Source organism: Macaca mulatta, chromosome 12, assembly GCF_049350105.2.
Source record: "Macaca mulatta isolate MMU2019108-1 chromosome 12, T2T-MMU8v2.0, whole genome shotgun sequence".
Lineage (NCBI taxonomy): Eukaryota > Metazoa > Chordata > Mammalia > Primates > Cercopithecidae > Macaca > Macaca mulatta.
In genome coordinates, this window is record NC_133417.1 from 54139256 (window position 1) to 54151568 (window position 12313).

The 12313-nt window shown below is 40.3% G+C and overlaps 1 protein-coding gene across 6 annotated transcripts in view; it reads left to right on the forward strand.

Moving 5' to 3' along the window:
• The window catches only part of LYPD6B (LY6/PLAUR domain containing 6B), a 189047-nt gene that overhangs the window by 100464 nt on the left and 76270 nt on the right, over positions 1–12313 (forward strand). For 3 of the 6 annotated variants that reach the window (XM_015110076.3, XM_077956547.1, XM_077956548.1), the window contains one exon: positions 1100–1170. The exons of the other annotated variants lie outside the window; for them this stretch is intronic. The gene's annotated coding sequence lies outside the window, so the exon portion shown is untranslated. The remainder of the gene's footprint in view (positions 1–1099; positions 1171–12313) is intronic. 6 annotated transcript variants of the gene reach the window in all.

Consider the following 12313-nt stretch of genomic DNA (forward strand, 5'->3'; position numbering starts at 1 on the left):
TATAACTCATCTTTGTATTGTTCATTTCTAATTCAATGCCTGGTGCAAGATAGAAACTCTGTAAGTATTGGCTGTTGCATGGAGGTCAGCCTGGGACCTTCCTTCCCAGACACAGGGCCGTGGTGTCTGGGAAGGAAGAAAGAGGAGGTATTCACACAGGTGCCTGGACTTCTGCTTCCTCTTCATCCCAGGTCCTCAACTTTGGTCCAGGAGCCTGGGTACTGCAGGCTTTGTGCTCCAATTAAGTGGGTACACCCCCCTCTTTCCTGTAGGCCCCTGAGAGGCCAACTGGACCACAACTCCAAATGGCAGCTTTTCTCCCTCCAACTCTTAAGTCTGATTTTCCGAGCCTTGGATTGGTCAGGACACAGAGGGAAGATTTGTTCCCCCGTGAGGCTGTTGCTGAGGACAGTTTGTGCCAATCACCTGATGTGTCCCCCAGCCTTTGCTCTCAAAATGGCAAATTTCCAGATGTATGACATTTTTATTATTCTAGGGGAAAAAATTCTTTAAATGCCTTTTGAAGGGGAGGAGAAGAGAAGTCACTAGTTTAATTTGGACAGAGTGGTTTGGCTTGGGTCCTATAGCCATATCATAATGAGTCTTTATTTAGGCACACATCCATGGAGTAATTAATCCAGGAGGGGCAGAAGCTGGTTATTTATCTTAGGTACCTGACAAGTTCTGTTTTATACCTGGTGGTAAAGTTGAAGACGCATGTTCAAAACCAAAAGCTTCTGCATATTACAGAGGGTATCAGGCCTTGTCCCACTAACTTACAACAGAGCTAGATTAAGTGATTTTCTGTGACTGGGGAAAGGAGTATTGACTGCATTCCCCTTCCTAATTCCTGCAGACACTAAAAATGTGTATCCACTCCATCTGTGTCCTGCCAAATATTTCTACCCAAGGACAAGAGGACAGTGTACAAAATCTGGGTCTTTCTTGTACCTGGTTTGTGGTTAGGAAAGGTTATTGAGCCTCAGGACCTCTTGACAATGTGTCCCCAGCCTAAAACCCCCTACTTACTTAAAATCCCTTTATCCCAAATGTCTACAATATCAGTCATAATGATACCTTTTCACGTTCATTTGTTTAGATATGCCACACTTCTGCCTGCTGTTGGCAACCCTCCTGGACTAGGCTGCTCTTGTTAATCACATGGATGTTGTGAGTATTATGTTCACAAGTGGATGTAGAGAAGATACTTTTATTTAACTATAAATCCTCACCACATGACCTACTCATGCTTAGCAAAAATATATTAAACATTTGTGATCTGGAGTTTCATTAATCTCGGGGATTACACTGCTTGTTCATTGGTTAAATAATGTGGTTTCAGTATCTTCCCCTAATCATATTGACTTTTTATGAAAGAACTTTTGACACAAAGCTGTGTCTCAGAATGTTTTGACGTAAAGGTAGCTGCTGATCTTAATTTGCGATTGTGGATTCATTTCATCTTGTATGCTTTTATGTTATAGGTTTCTTAATGTTGCCAACATGAAAGTGCTTCAGATGGCTTTGAGTCCTAATCTTGTGGTTCTGTTCACTGAAGATAAGCTGCAATTTTTTGATTATTTTATTTTCCTATGGATCGCCAATAGGTCTAAATAACCTCCTTAGTTGTACTGGCAGGACTGAGTAAAAAGACAAAGGATAAGAAAGAGGGAAGGAAAGAAAGGAAAGAAAGAGAGAAAGAATGAGCAAATATGAGAAAGAAAAAGAAGAGGGAACGAGGAAAGAGAGAATTGTCTTGGGAAGGTGATATAGGCCACTAATTACTTTAGAGCTGCAAGCCTTCTGCACAATAATTTATTTGTAAGCCCAGAGTTAGAAAGGGCCCATCTTCAGAATCCCAAAAGAAATATATATGTGGGCCTGTATGGTTGGTCAGCACCACTTCTCTCCTCCCTAAGTTTAATGATCAAAGAATGGGAAAGTTGTCAGATCCCTTCCTGGATCTTAAGTCAGTCTCTTGTGTGACTGACTTGAAGAGTCACAATGAAAATCTCCTAACATAAAGCGAAGGACATCTGACCAGCAAAGTCTTTGGGAGCTAAAACAGAATGAGAGGCTAGAAAGAATTGATGATGAAAATACTTCTTTCAAAGAGAGAAACATCTCAGAAAAATCCACAGAACCACAGAATCTTATACAGCACTCTCAGGTGATCATTTTAGTCTTGTCATTTGTGCTTTATTTATGGAGAAACTGAGACCGGGAGAGGGGAAGAGACATGCCAAAGTTAACCCAGTATGGAGCTGAGCAAAGCCATGCATCCTGGGTCCTTTTTTATACTGTCATACTCCCTTTTTTAAAAGAAACAATCATAGGCAAGTCAGGGCTGGTTGCATAGAATTAAATGAAATACGGCAGACAGAATTTATTTCACTGCATGCTTAAAGAAGAGCCGTGCCTAGAATGAAGTTTATTTTTTTGAGGTTTTGAAAATGTAAATTTTCCAGGGCCATGCCAGATTGCCTGTGTGCAGCAGACAGAAGCACCATTCTAGATGGAACCCAGGGAGCCTGGGACAGATTTACAAAGGGTTCATGTGGAAATGGGCTCACCTTTCACGTACCATGATTTGGTTTCGGTTTGGGCTAAAGGAAAGGGACATAGAAAGGCACATAGGTTACTGACAAGTGGAACATGATTGCTTAGGTCCTTTCTCCAGGGAAGGGGTTAGATGCAGCTCGATTTCTCAATCCCTGGCAACTCTAGTGGGTGTGGGGCCAAAGCCCCACATTCTGGCTCCCTCTCCTTTTCCGCAGATGGAAGTGAAATGAACTCATTGGCAGCTACACACCGAGAAGGAGAAAGGCTTTGAAGCCTTTTTAGAGCTACTTAGCAAGGAGTCTTACTGCTGAAGACTGGGGACAACCTATTTCCATTTTACAGATGTGCAGTTTGTTAACTGTGCTTGGCCCTGCCCCATTAAATTAGCCTTCCACTCTTGGTAGCTTGTTGAATGAATTGCTAGGGCTCTGCTTCATTGCTGCTTGGCAGGCAGTTTAGTAGAACACTTTGGTAGCAAGCACCAACACGGAATACTGAGACTTAGAATGTCTCAAAGTCTGTCCAAAGCCTTCAGCTTCTGGGAACTGATGCTATTATTTATTTACTTATTTTAAAAATTTTTTCTATGGTGCATTTCATGGTAGCAACAGACCAAGAACAATTATGGATCAGGAACTGTAGTGCTTATTTAATTATATTTCAGAGTTTTGTTTTTACTAGGTTCTAGATCTCCAGTGAATTATGTGGCCCACAGCCTCTCATTTCTGTGTACCTCTGGGTTGCTTCCTCTTTAGCCAGACTTAAGATTTAAAGGGCCCACAGACTCATATTCAGGAAATTGAATGTCTTTGGCTAGCGCGATTCTAAACTGCAAAGTAATCTTGGGAAACTGGGGCTCTGTGGTCGGTTTAATGAGGTACTAAGACCCAGGAAAGGTACTAAGGCTCTGTGGTCAGTTTAATGAGGTACCAAGATCCAGGAAAGGTACTAAGACCCAGTGGTTATCAATAAAACACTATATTCATTAGTATGGTTTCATTGATAATTAGTGAGTCTTAGTACCTTTCCTTCCTCCCTGTCCTTTGACTTCAGGTGCTGGAAAGGGTGTAGGGTAGCCAGCGTAAATCTGCTTCACTTCAAGATCATAACTAGGCATTGCTATTGATTTCTCCTCCCTTTGGGAATATCTTAGAGAATAGTTTTGGGAACCACGCAGAGTTGGGCATCTTTCAAGAGTATCAGAACCACTAAGTCAAAATACATTCACATGTCAGTCTGTAAAGTAGAATCCTAGATGTATTACTGCAAGATTAGCAGAACTTCTTGGGGCACTTGCTTCAATTGGCTTTGACTTTTTGTAGAGTCCTTTCCTTTGCTAGAATCAGGGAGAAGAGAAGGTTAGAGAATGTTCTTTCTACCTTCATTCAGTGTGCTTCGGTGTCAGTACGGAGATGCACAGAGAGAATGTGTGTGAGCTAAAAGAGTGAAATAAAGAAAATCCATGTAGCAAATATGTATTGAATGCCTACTTGGTGCTAGATGCTGTAGATACAGTAGTGAACAAACCATGGTTCCTGTTCTCTGGGGATATGTTATATTGAGGGGAGAGGAAAGACCAGCAAGCAATATGTTTCTAGTGGTGGCAAATGTTCTGCAAAAGCAAATAAATGAAGGAAGGAAGGGAAGGAAGAAGGAAGGAAGAGTAAGCAAAGCAAGCCAGCAGGGAAGGGGGCTGGGGAATGCTTTAGGTATTATTTTATGAAGTGTGGTTCCGAGAAGGGAACATTGAGCAGAGACCTGAAGAAAGGAGAGAGAGAGAGCCCTGTGTGCTTGAACTGGAGAAGGATCGGGCAGAAGGCTTAATGGGATGGAGTCAGCTTCTCCCTGCGCTCTTCTCTGCAGTCACATCTTACTACCTTGGCTGCTTCTGATTTACAAGTTGGCTATTCTCATTTTAACCGTAGTTTTATGAGGTGGCTGCTATTAAATGAGAATGATGCCTAGATTGTACTTTATTAAGGCAGTTGTTGTTGTTGTTAAGCACCAAATTCATTATATTTCAATTACATGGAATTCTGATTCTTTAGAAAGCCACAAAAAAGACTCTAGCCTACTAAACTCTTTATCGCTTCTAAGGTGTCTGTACGCCTGGAAAACTATTCCTTGGGGGATGGGAATGCTTACATAAATGTAGGGTTGTTTTACTGCCCCTGCAATTCAGATCACTAGAGAATATTCATCTGAAATAAAAGTAGGTTTGCTTAGGATAGATTTGAATCAATGATATAACTTGAAGCTATGCCAACAACCCCATTCTCTCACAGTATATGATGTGGCAGAGGGAAAAGTTGGTATAAGAGGAGGCAGTGGAATGCAAGAGCTTTGCATTAGCCAAATTTGGAAGCAAGCCAAGATCCGTCCTGAGACCACGTAGTCAATCTGGGTTGTCAATCACTCTCTACCAGCCCAGGGCTACTTGATCAAGATCTTTGGAATTGGTGTGCTGGAATAAAGAGTAGCGAGGCATGCAAGGTTAAGAACATACTGTATTCATAAAATAATATTTAAAAACCAAAGTTATTTTAGAATCATGGGAAATATTTACAGGAACCATCTTTGAAGATTACTTGTAGTGCCGGGTGTAGTGGCTTATGCCTGGAATCCCAGCACTTTGGGAGGCTGAGGCAGGTGGATCACTTGAAGTCAGGAGTTCAAGACCAGCCTGGCCAACATGGTGAAACCCCATCTCTACTAAAAATACAAAAATTAGTTGGGTGTGGTGATGCACGCCTGTAATCCTAGCTACTTGGGAGGCTGAGGCAGGAGAATCACTTGAACCTGGGAGACGAAGGTTGCAGTGAACCAAGATTGCGCCACTGCTCTCCAGCCTGGGTGACAGAGCAAGACTCTGTCTCAAACAAACAAAAAAAAAAGATTACTTTTGGTTGTGTCTGATTTTCCCAGGGTCCCTTTGTAATGTCAATTGTCAACTATTTTTTTTGTTAGTTTTGAGAATTCCTTTAGGTTAAAAGGCTATTGTTTAATGAGCTTTGTGTGCATATTTAAATATGTGTATGTATGAATAAAGAAATGGGTATTTTTGGCTGGGCACAGTAACTCACGCTTGTAATCCCAGCACTTTGGAAGGCCAAGGTGGGTGGATCACCTGAGGTCAGGAGTTCAAGACCAGCCTGGCCAACATGGTGAAACCCCATCTCTACTAAAAATACAAAAATTAGCTGGGGGTGGTGGCAGGTGCCTGTAATCCCAGCTACTCAGGAGGCTGAGACAGGAGAATCGCTTGAACCCAGGAGGTGGAGGCAGCTGTGACCCAAGATCGTGCCACTGCACTCCAGCCTGGATAACAAAGTGAGACCCTGTCTCAAAAAACAAAAGTGCCGTTTTTTTCCAAACTATTTCTAGAAGCTTAAAACATTTTTAAAGAAAGAATTAAGAAACCTCATAAATCAAATGAGAGATAATTTACTAAGAACCAGAGCTGATATCTTATGTTACATTAAGGGGATATTTTCCTTGATTCTCCCTGCCATCCCTCCCCACCCCAGGCTGGGAGTCGTACCCTTTCTTTGTGTTCCCAGAGTATCCCATGAATGTCTAATCATAGTCATCGCTACCTGCTAATTCATATCTTTCCATGGCTTTCTGGCGGGCTGACACTGTGTCCTTGAGCTTAAAATTACCAGCAGTTTGCATGGTGGCTGACATGTAATAGGGGCTCCGTGTATGTTTATTGACTACGTAGAAGAATGAATGAGTTATTAAGATTTATATTCAGAACATTCTGGCAACCAGAGCAAAAAGAAAAATATATTAGTTTCACAGTTTCATATGCATGTAAGTCTAAACAGAGCATTACTTCGGAAGTTGCATTTTTCTCCCCTTGGTGCCAAGTGCCTGAAAGTATTTATCTGATGAAACAGTGAGTTTCATAGGAAACATTATTTTCAATATTTCATAAGCTACCAGTGCCCTGGACTAAATGAAAGAATTACCGTGGCTTTTGGTAGAACCTGACAGCCAGAGGCCAACTCTAGCATCCAGAGATTCCAAGTCTTCATTAGCTTCTTAGCAGATTTACTGGTACAACGTCTCACTCGCAGATGGCAGTGGGTCACGAGCCATCTTATTGTATGCCACTGGATTTTATTTTCATGATTGCGAGTATCTAATAGATATTCTGCTGAAAGATTTTTCTGTGCTGAAGCATTAAGTGGAGTGTGTGAATTAAGGAAAAACATCCAATAGAAAACAAATTGTGAGGGTGCTGCCGTCAGTTTAGAAGGGTATGGTTCCTTCAAATTCCGCAGAGGCGTTTGTCCTTGTTGATTTATAAGCTTTGTGAGAAAATAATTATTTTGTGAAAAAAATGTGAATACTGGTGGAAGTAAGCTAATGAATATTGGCCTAGTTAAAAAATGTTTTTAGGCAGCTTATTCTGTGAAGAGGGAACAGTGCTAAGGAGTACAAAGATGTGGTTGCTGAAGGAAAGAAGATTGATTGATTTTTGCTGTGTATATATGGGCCAAGATAGAGAAAGAGGACAGAGAGGAAAATTAAAAATCCTTTGATCCAGCAACAATAATTCTTCATTTAAATGTTTTGGATGGATGCATTTCCTTTTAAGTTGGATAATAACTTAGTAAAGAAAGGCAGTGAGAAGTTGTGTTCTGAATGCCAAGGCAGTCTAAGGAGAGAATGAAGGCAGCAGACATTTATTGAGCATCTGCTGTTTTCTAGGCATTGTGTAAAGGATTTTCGGTATTTTTTTTTTCTTTGAACTCTTATAGTAATCCTGTGAGTCAAGGAGGGGGAACTAGATGAGTGAGGTTAATTAAATTGTTAAGATCATGCAGTTAGTGTATATATCAAAGCCATGAGTGGATCCATTTAAGTGTGTTCCAAAGCTCAGGCTGCTATTATTTTATTTTTAAGATACTCCAGTGGTTTCCCATTTGCAAGTAAGGGACCCACAGGGGCTTCAGAGAGATTGCAGAGGGCACATCTGGCTTATCTATGTTTAAGAAAATATGTATCTCTGAAATATATGTATGTCTCTATTTCAAAAACATGTAGGCATTTCAAAATTTACCAATTAAAATTTTATTCAAAAACTTTTGTCTGGAATATGAATTCAACAAGAGCAGAGATTTTTGTATATTTTATGTGATATAACTCGTGCTTAGAGCCACGCTCAGCATAACATATGCTCAATAAATATTTGTGCATACAAGAGTGAAACAATCATTATAGTTCTTTAAATATGCCAGGGCTTATTTAATCAAATTTTCATTAGTAGACATTTAGATTGTTTTCATTTTTTCTTTCATAAACAACACATCTGTACTATAAATAAATCCCTATACATATATCTTTGTAACTTACAAAGAAATAGTCTATTATTTCATTATAATAGATTACTGGAAGTAAACTTGCTGGGTCAAAGGAATACATATTTTAAATTTTAATACAATCTTTCGGGGGCAATTTGGTATGATGTACCAATGCCATTACCTCTAATGCCATGTAAAATTATCTGTTTTCATGTCAACCCGGCTGACATTAGGAGTTAATCTTTTCACTCTTTATAAAGTATCATTAAATTCCAAAATTCAGAAGGCTAATTGCTTCCTCCAAGTTTCTATTTATCCTGCTTAGAAGATAGAATAATGTCCTGTGGCTTCTTTCCTGCTGAGTTGAAAGAGTTTGTGTGATGACATTATTCATTGAAATTACTTTTTTAAAAAACACAAATTATGTTCTCTTTTCTACTCTCTGAACTCCTGTTTGAATATATGGATTCAGACTCTTGTCATTGATAAATATGAACCTAGGGAGGGAAAGGAAGTCTAGAATTAGTTGCACATTATTAATAGGTAGAATCTGACCACTTGATGAGAAACAATTTATGTATTGCTGAACAGTACTCCATGTGATTTCTTATTCCAGGCCCAAGAGTTTGAATGAGTGTGACTCCATAGTATGTTCATGTTGGCTATTAAAGATGTAGAGAAGAAGCTACTGACTTTTATTTTTGCCACATGAGCAGGTGCAGATGTGGATGGGAAAATCCATGTGTGACCAACAGATCTTTCCATTAGCAAATAAAGAATAAGAGCACTGACCTTTTGCATGGGTTTTCAGCAGAGGAGATTTTCTTTTCTTAAGTAGACACAGGGTCTTGCTCTGTCACCCAGGCTGGAGGGTAGTGGTATGATTATAGCTCACTGTATCATTGAACTCCTGGGCTCAAGCCATCCTGTCACCTCAGGCTCCCAAGTGGCTAAGACTACAGGTATGTGTACCACACTCAGCTCATTTTCAATTTTTTTGTGGAGACGGAGCCTTGCTATATTACCTAGGCTAGTGTTGAACTCCTGAACTCCTGGCCTCAAGCAATCCTCCTATCTTGGCCTCCCGAATTGCTGGTATTACGCAGGTGTGAGCCACTGCCCATGACCATCAGCAGAGGACATTAAGAACTCACAGAAGCGTGTGTTCAACATTCTCCAAAACAATTTTGGCAGTGTTATATTTTCTAAAGTAATGTTCTCTTCTGTCTTATGCACATGAAAACTACGTGAACTGGTATATTCCTCTTGCTGTTTACTAGGAAGTTCAGAACCAAATGTAAATCTTAATAACTCATTAATTCATTTATTCAATAAGGATACATGGAAACGCTATGACATGTAGCACCGTGAAGTGCTGGCAGTCCTGAACTCAAGGCCACAGTGTTAGCCTTCCAGCAAGGTAGTTCAAGTTCCAGCTCGGGAAGGAATGGTTTATTGCCTCCTGGAGCCCCTATGCTTTGGATGCTTGCCCTGGAAGGGGACAGCATAACTTTTCCCATGAAACATAACCCGTTCTCCACTAAGCTTATTAGCACTAGAAAGGGGGCAGCTCATTTTCCTCTCAGGTGTAGTCAAAGGCTACTGTTGTCCAAGGGTGAAGGGCCCTTGGTGGCTTGATTAGCACACAGCCTGGCCTGTACCCATTTTCAGATGGAGACCATCAGATAGAATCTGCCGCTTCATTAGGTTGACACTCTTCCTGCCCCCTCTTGTAATAATGTCACCAGAGCACTTAATAATTTTAGGTAAATGCTGTAAGCATACACTTCAGAGGCAACCCAGGGTCGGCGGTGACAGATGCTGGCAAGGCAAATCTTTTCTCATTCCCTGCACTGTTTAAAATATAACAAGCAAAGAGGTATCATAATGGGGGAAGTTTAAGTATTACAGGAGCAGAACTTACAGCAACGTAACTACTTTAAAAAAAATCTCTTATTCAAATTTGCAGTGTTTCAAGATCAAGGGGGCCATGAAATAAATCAGATTTTTATTACAGACTTAAAGAAGATAACTTGTTTATCTTAGAGAAGAGAAGGCAGAGAGAGGCCCTGAAGTATTTGAAGATAGGTAATACGGATCATAGTTGTGAGCTCCTCTCCATTTCCCATGAAAATTGGAGACATACAAGTCTTACATTGGTTCAAGAAGAAATTAGGTTAGACTATAAGAAGAACTTCCTAGAGACTGGAAAAGCCCGTGGGTAGGAAGAATAGAAGACTCACCTCTTTTTAAAATTTCTTGCTTCCTTCTTTTTTCATTGTTGCATGGGGGTGAATTTTATTTATTTATTTTTTTCTTTGCTGGAACTGAATTCCAGAAGTAGTTTATTGGCCTGACACCAGGCTGTGTATAAATTCACAAATGTATTCACAAATGTATATAACCTGCTTCCAGAGGACCTTGTGCATGTGGGAGGGATTGGAAAGATTTGTTCTCTATTTCCTGGGTGACAGGCTGTGGTGGGAAAAGGCTGGGGACCCTGAGTGTTTGGCTTGTAGCCTACACCTACCACCATCTTTTCTCAGTCAGTGCTGGTGACGCCAAGGCAATGAGCGAGCTTGTGGCTCAGTGCTTTGCATGATGTGGGGCTCCCTTAAAGAACCAAAGTGTGGGGAGTTCTTTCAGGGCAGGGCTGCTGGGAAGTGGCAGGGCGAGAAGGCTTCCTTCTGTCCCAGTGATTCCCTCACATAGGTTAGCGCTAAGTGAGGTCCAGAGAAGGTAAATGGGAGAAGTCTCATAGAGAGTTGAACTTGTAGGAATCGGGGGTGTCTGTTCAGGGCATGGCAGCTGAATCCTTGATCCTTGGGGAGTTAGCTAGATCTGACTCACATCTGCTGGACCATGATAGCCAATGTCCCTCTCACACTCTTAGATTCAAATAATTTCTTTGAACTCATCCTTGCATTTAGAATACCAGTACTTTTGTAGCATTGTTGTTGTATTCCCCACACTGGCTGAAAGAAGGTTTTTTCTTTCACTTTTATGATTGGGTGACCAAGGAAATAAATGCCTAGTGAATTTCCACAAAATCCAGCATCATGGAGTAAATTCTTTCTCTCCATCCTTGAATTTTCTTTCTCCAGAGAAAACTTTTTTCCATTTGTCCTGTCTTTGATCGTTGGTTAGGCATAAAAGGAGAGAGGAAGCTGTAGTTTGCAAAAATAAACAAACACTTTAGAAGGAGTTTGGCCAAAACATAAAACAATGTTTAGATCTCCCATCTGCAAATTTTATGATAGAGGCACATATTTATTTGGTGCCTACTGTGTGCTATAGGTACTGACAGATAACAGTAAAAATGTCCCTGTCCTCATGGAGCTTACCTTCTAATGTGAAAGGCCAACAAAAATCATCAGGTAGTGCTAAGTGATGAAAAAAGCACTAAAACCAGGTAAAGAAATAGAGATCGACAGGGTAGAATTTTTTTTAGATAAACTGGTCAGGGCAGGCTTTTGTGACTAAGTGACATTTGGGCAGAGAGCTGAGTGAATCCAGGGAGTAAGCCATGTGACTGTCCGGGGCAGAGCATTCCAGAAAATAGGAACGATGCATGCAAAGGTCCTGAGGCAGGGCCACAATTGTACTTGGTGCATCCACATGGAGTACAGCTGGGAGAGAAATCAGGGAGGTAGCCAGCGTTCATCACATTGCTTTGCTAGGAAAGTCTTCCATTTGTCTGCACTGTTCTTGCCCTGCAGTTTTTACTGAGTACGTTTGCATGTACCAATCAGGTAATGACCTCCTTGAAAGCCTTGTTGAACGTGTTTGCTGGTTTCATTGCAAAGACAAGTTAGCCCTGACAGTTCATCAATAAGCGAATTTAAAAGGACTGTGCAAAGGAATTTGGAATATCTACAATTAGTTTATTAGGCTTATCACCAGAGACTTCATTTTATTTAGATGTTTCATTTTAAATGAATAAATAAAATGACTAGAGACTTCTGCCTATTTATTATTTAAATAGTAATTCATAAACATGGTAAAAATGCAAATACTACAAAAAGGTATTTAGTGAAAGTAGGTCTATCCTGTCTCCCTGTACTTCTTTTCAGAAGCACCTAATGTTAGCAGGTTCTTGGTTATGTTCTTAAAATGTAAATACTCCTCTCCTTATAAATACTAAGATTGTGACTATATATGTTGCTTTGCACCTTGCAGGTCTTGGAGCTCTTCCAATTAGTGAGCATGGAGCTGCCTAATTCTTATTAATATTTAACTATAAGAGAAAACTGCAGTTTGGTCATTCCCACTTTGATAGCCATTAAGGTTTTTGTATCTTTTGTTATAACAATCAATATTGTGATGACAATCCTCATACATTTGTTAAGTGTATCTATAAGAAAAATTCCTGGAAATGGATTGGAAGCAAAGGGGGAAATGTATATTTTAAATTTTGATAGATACTGCCAAATACTGTC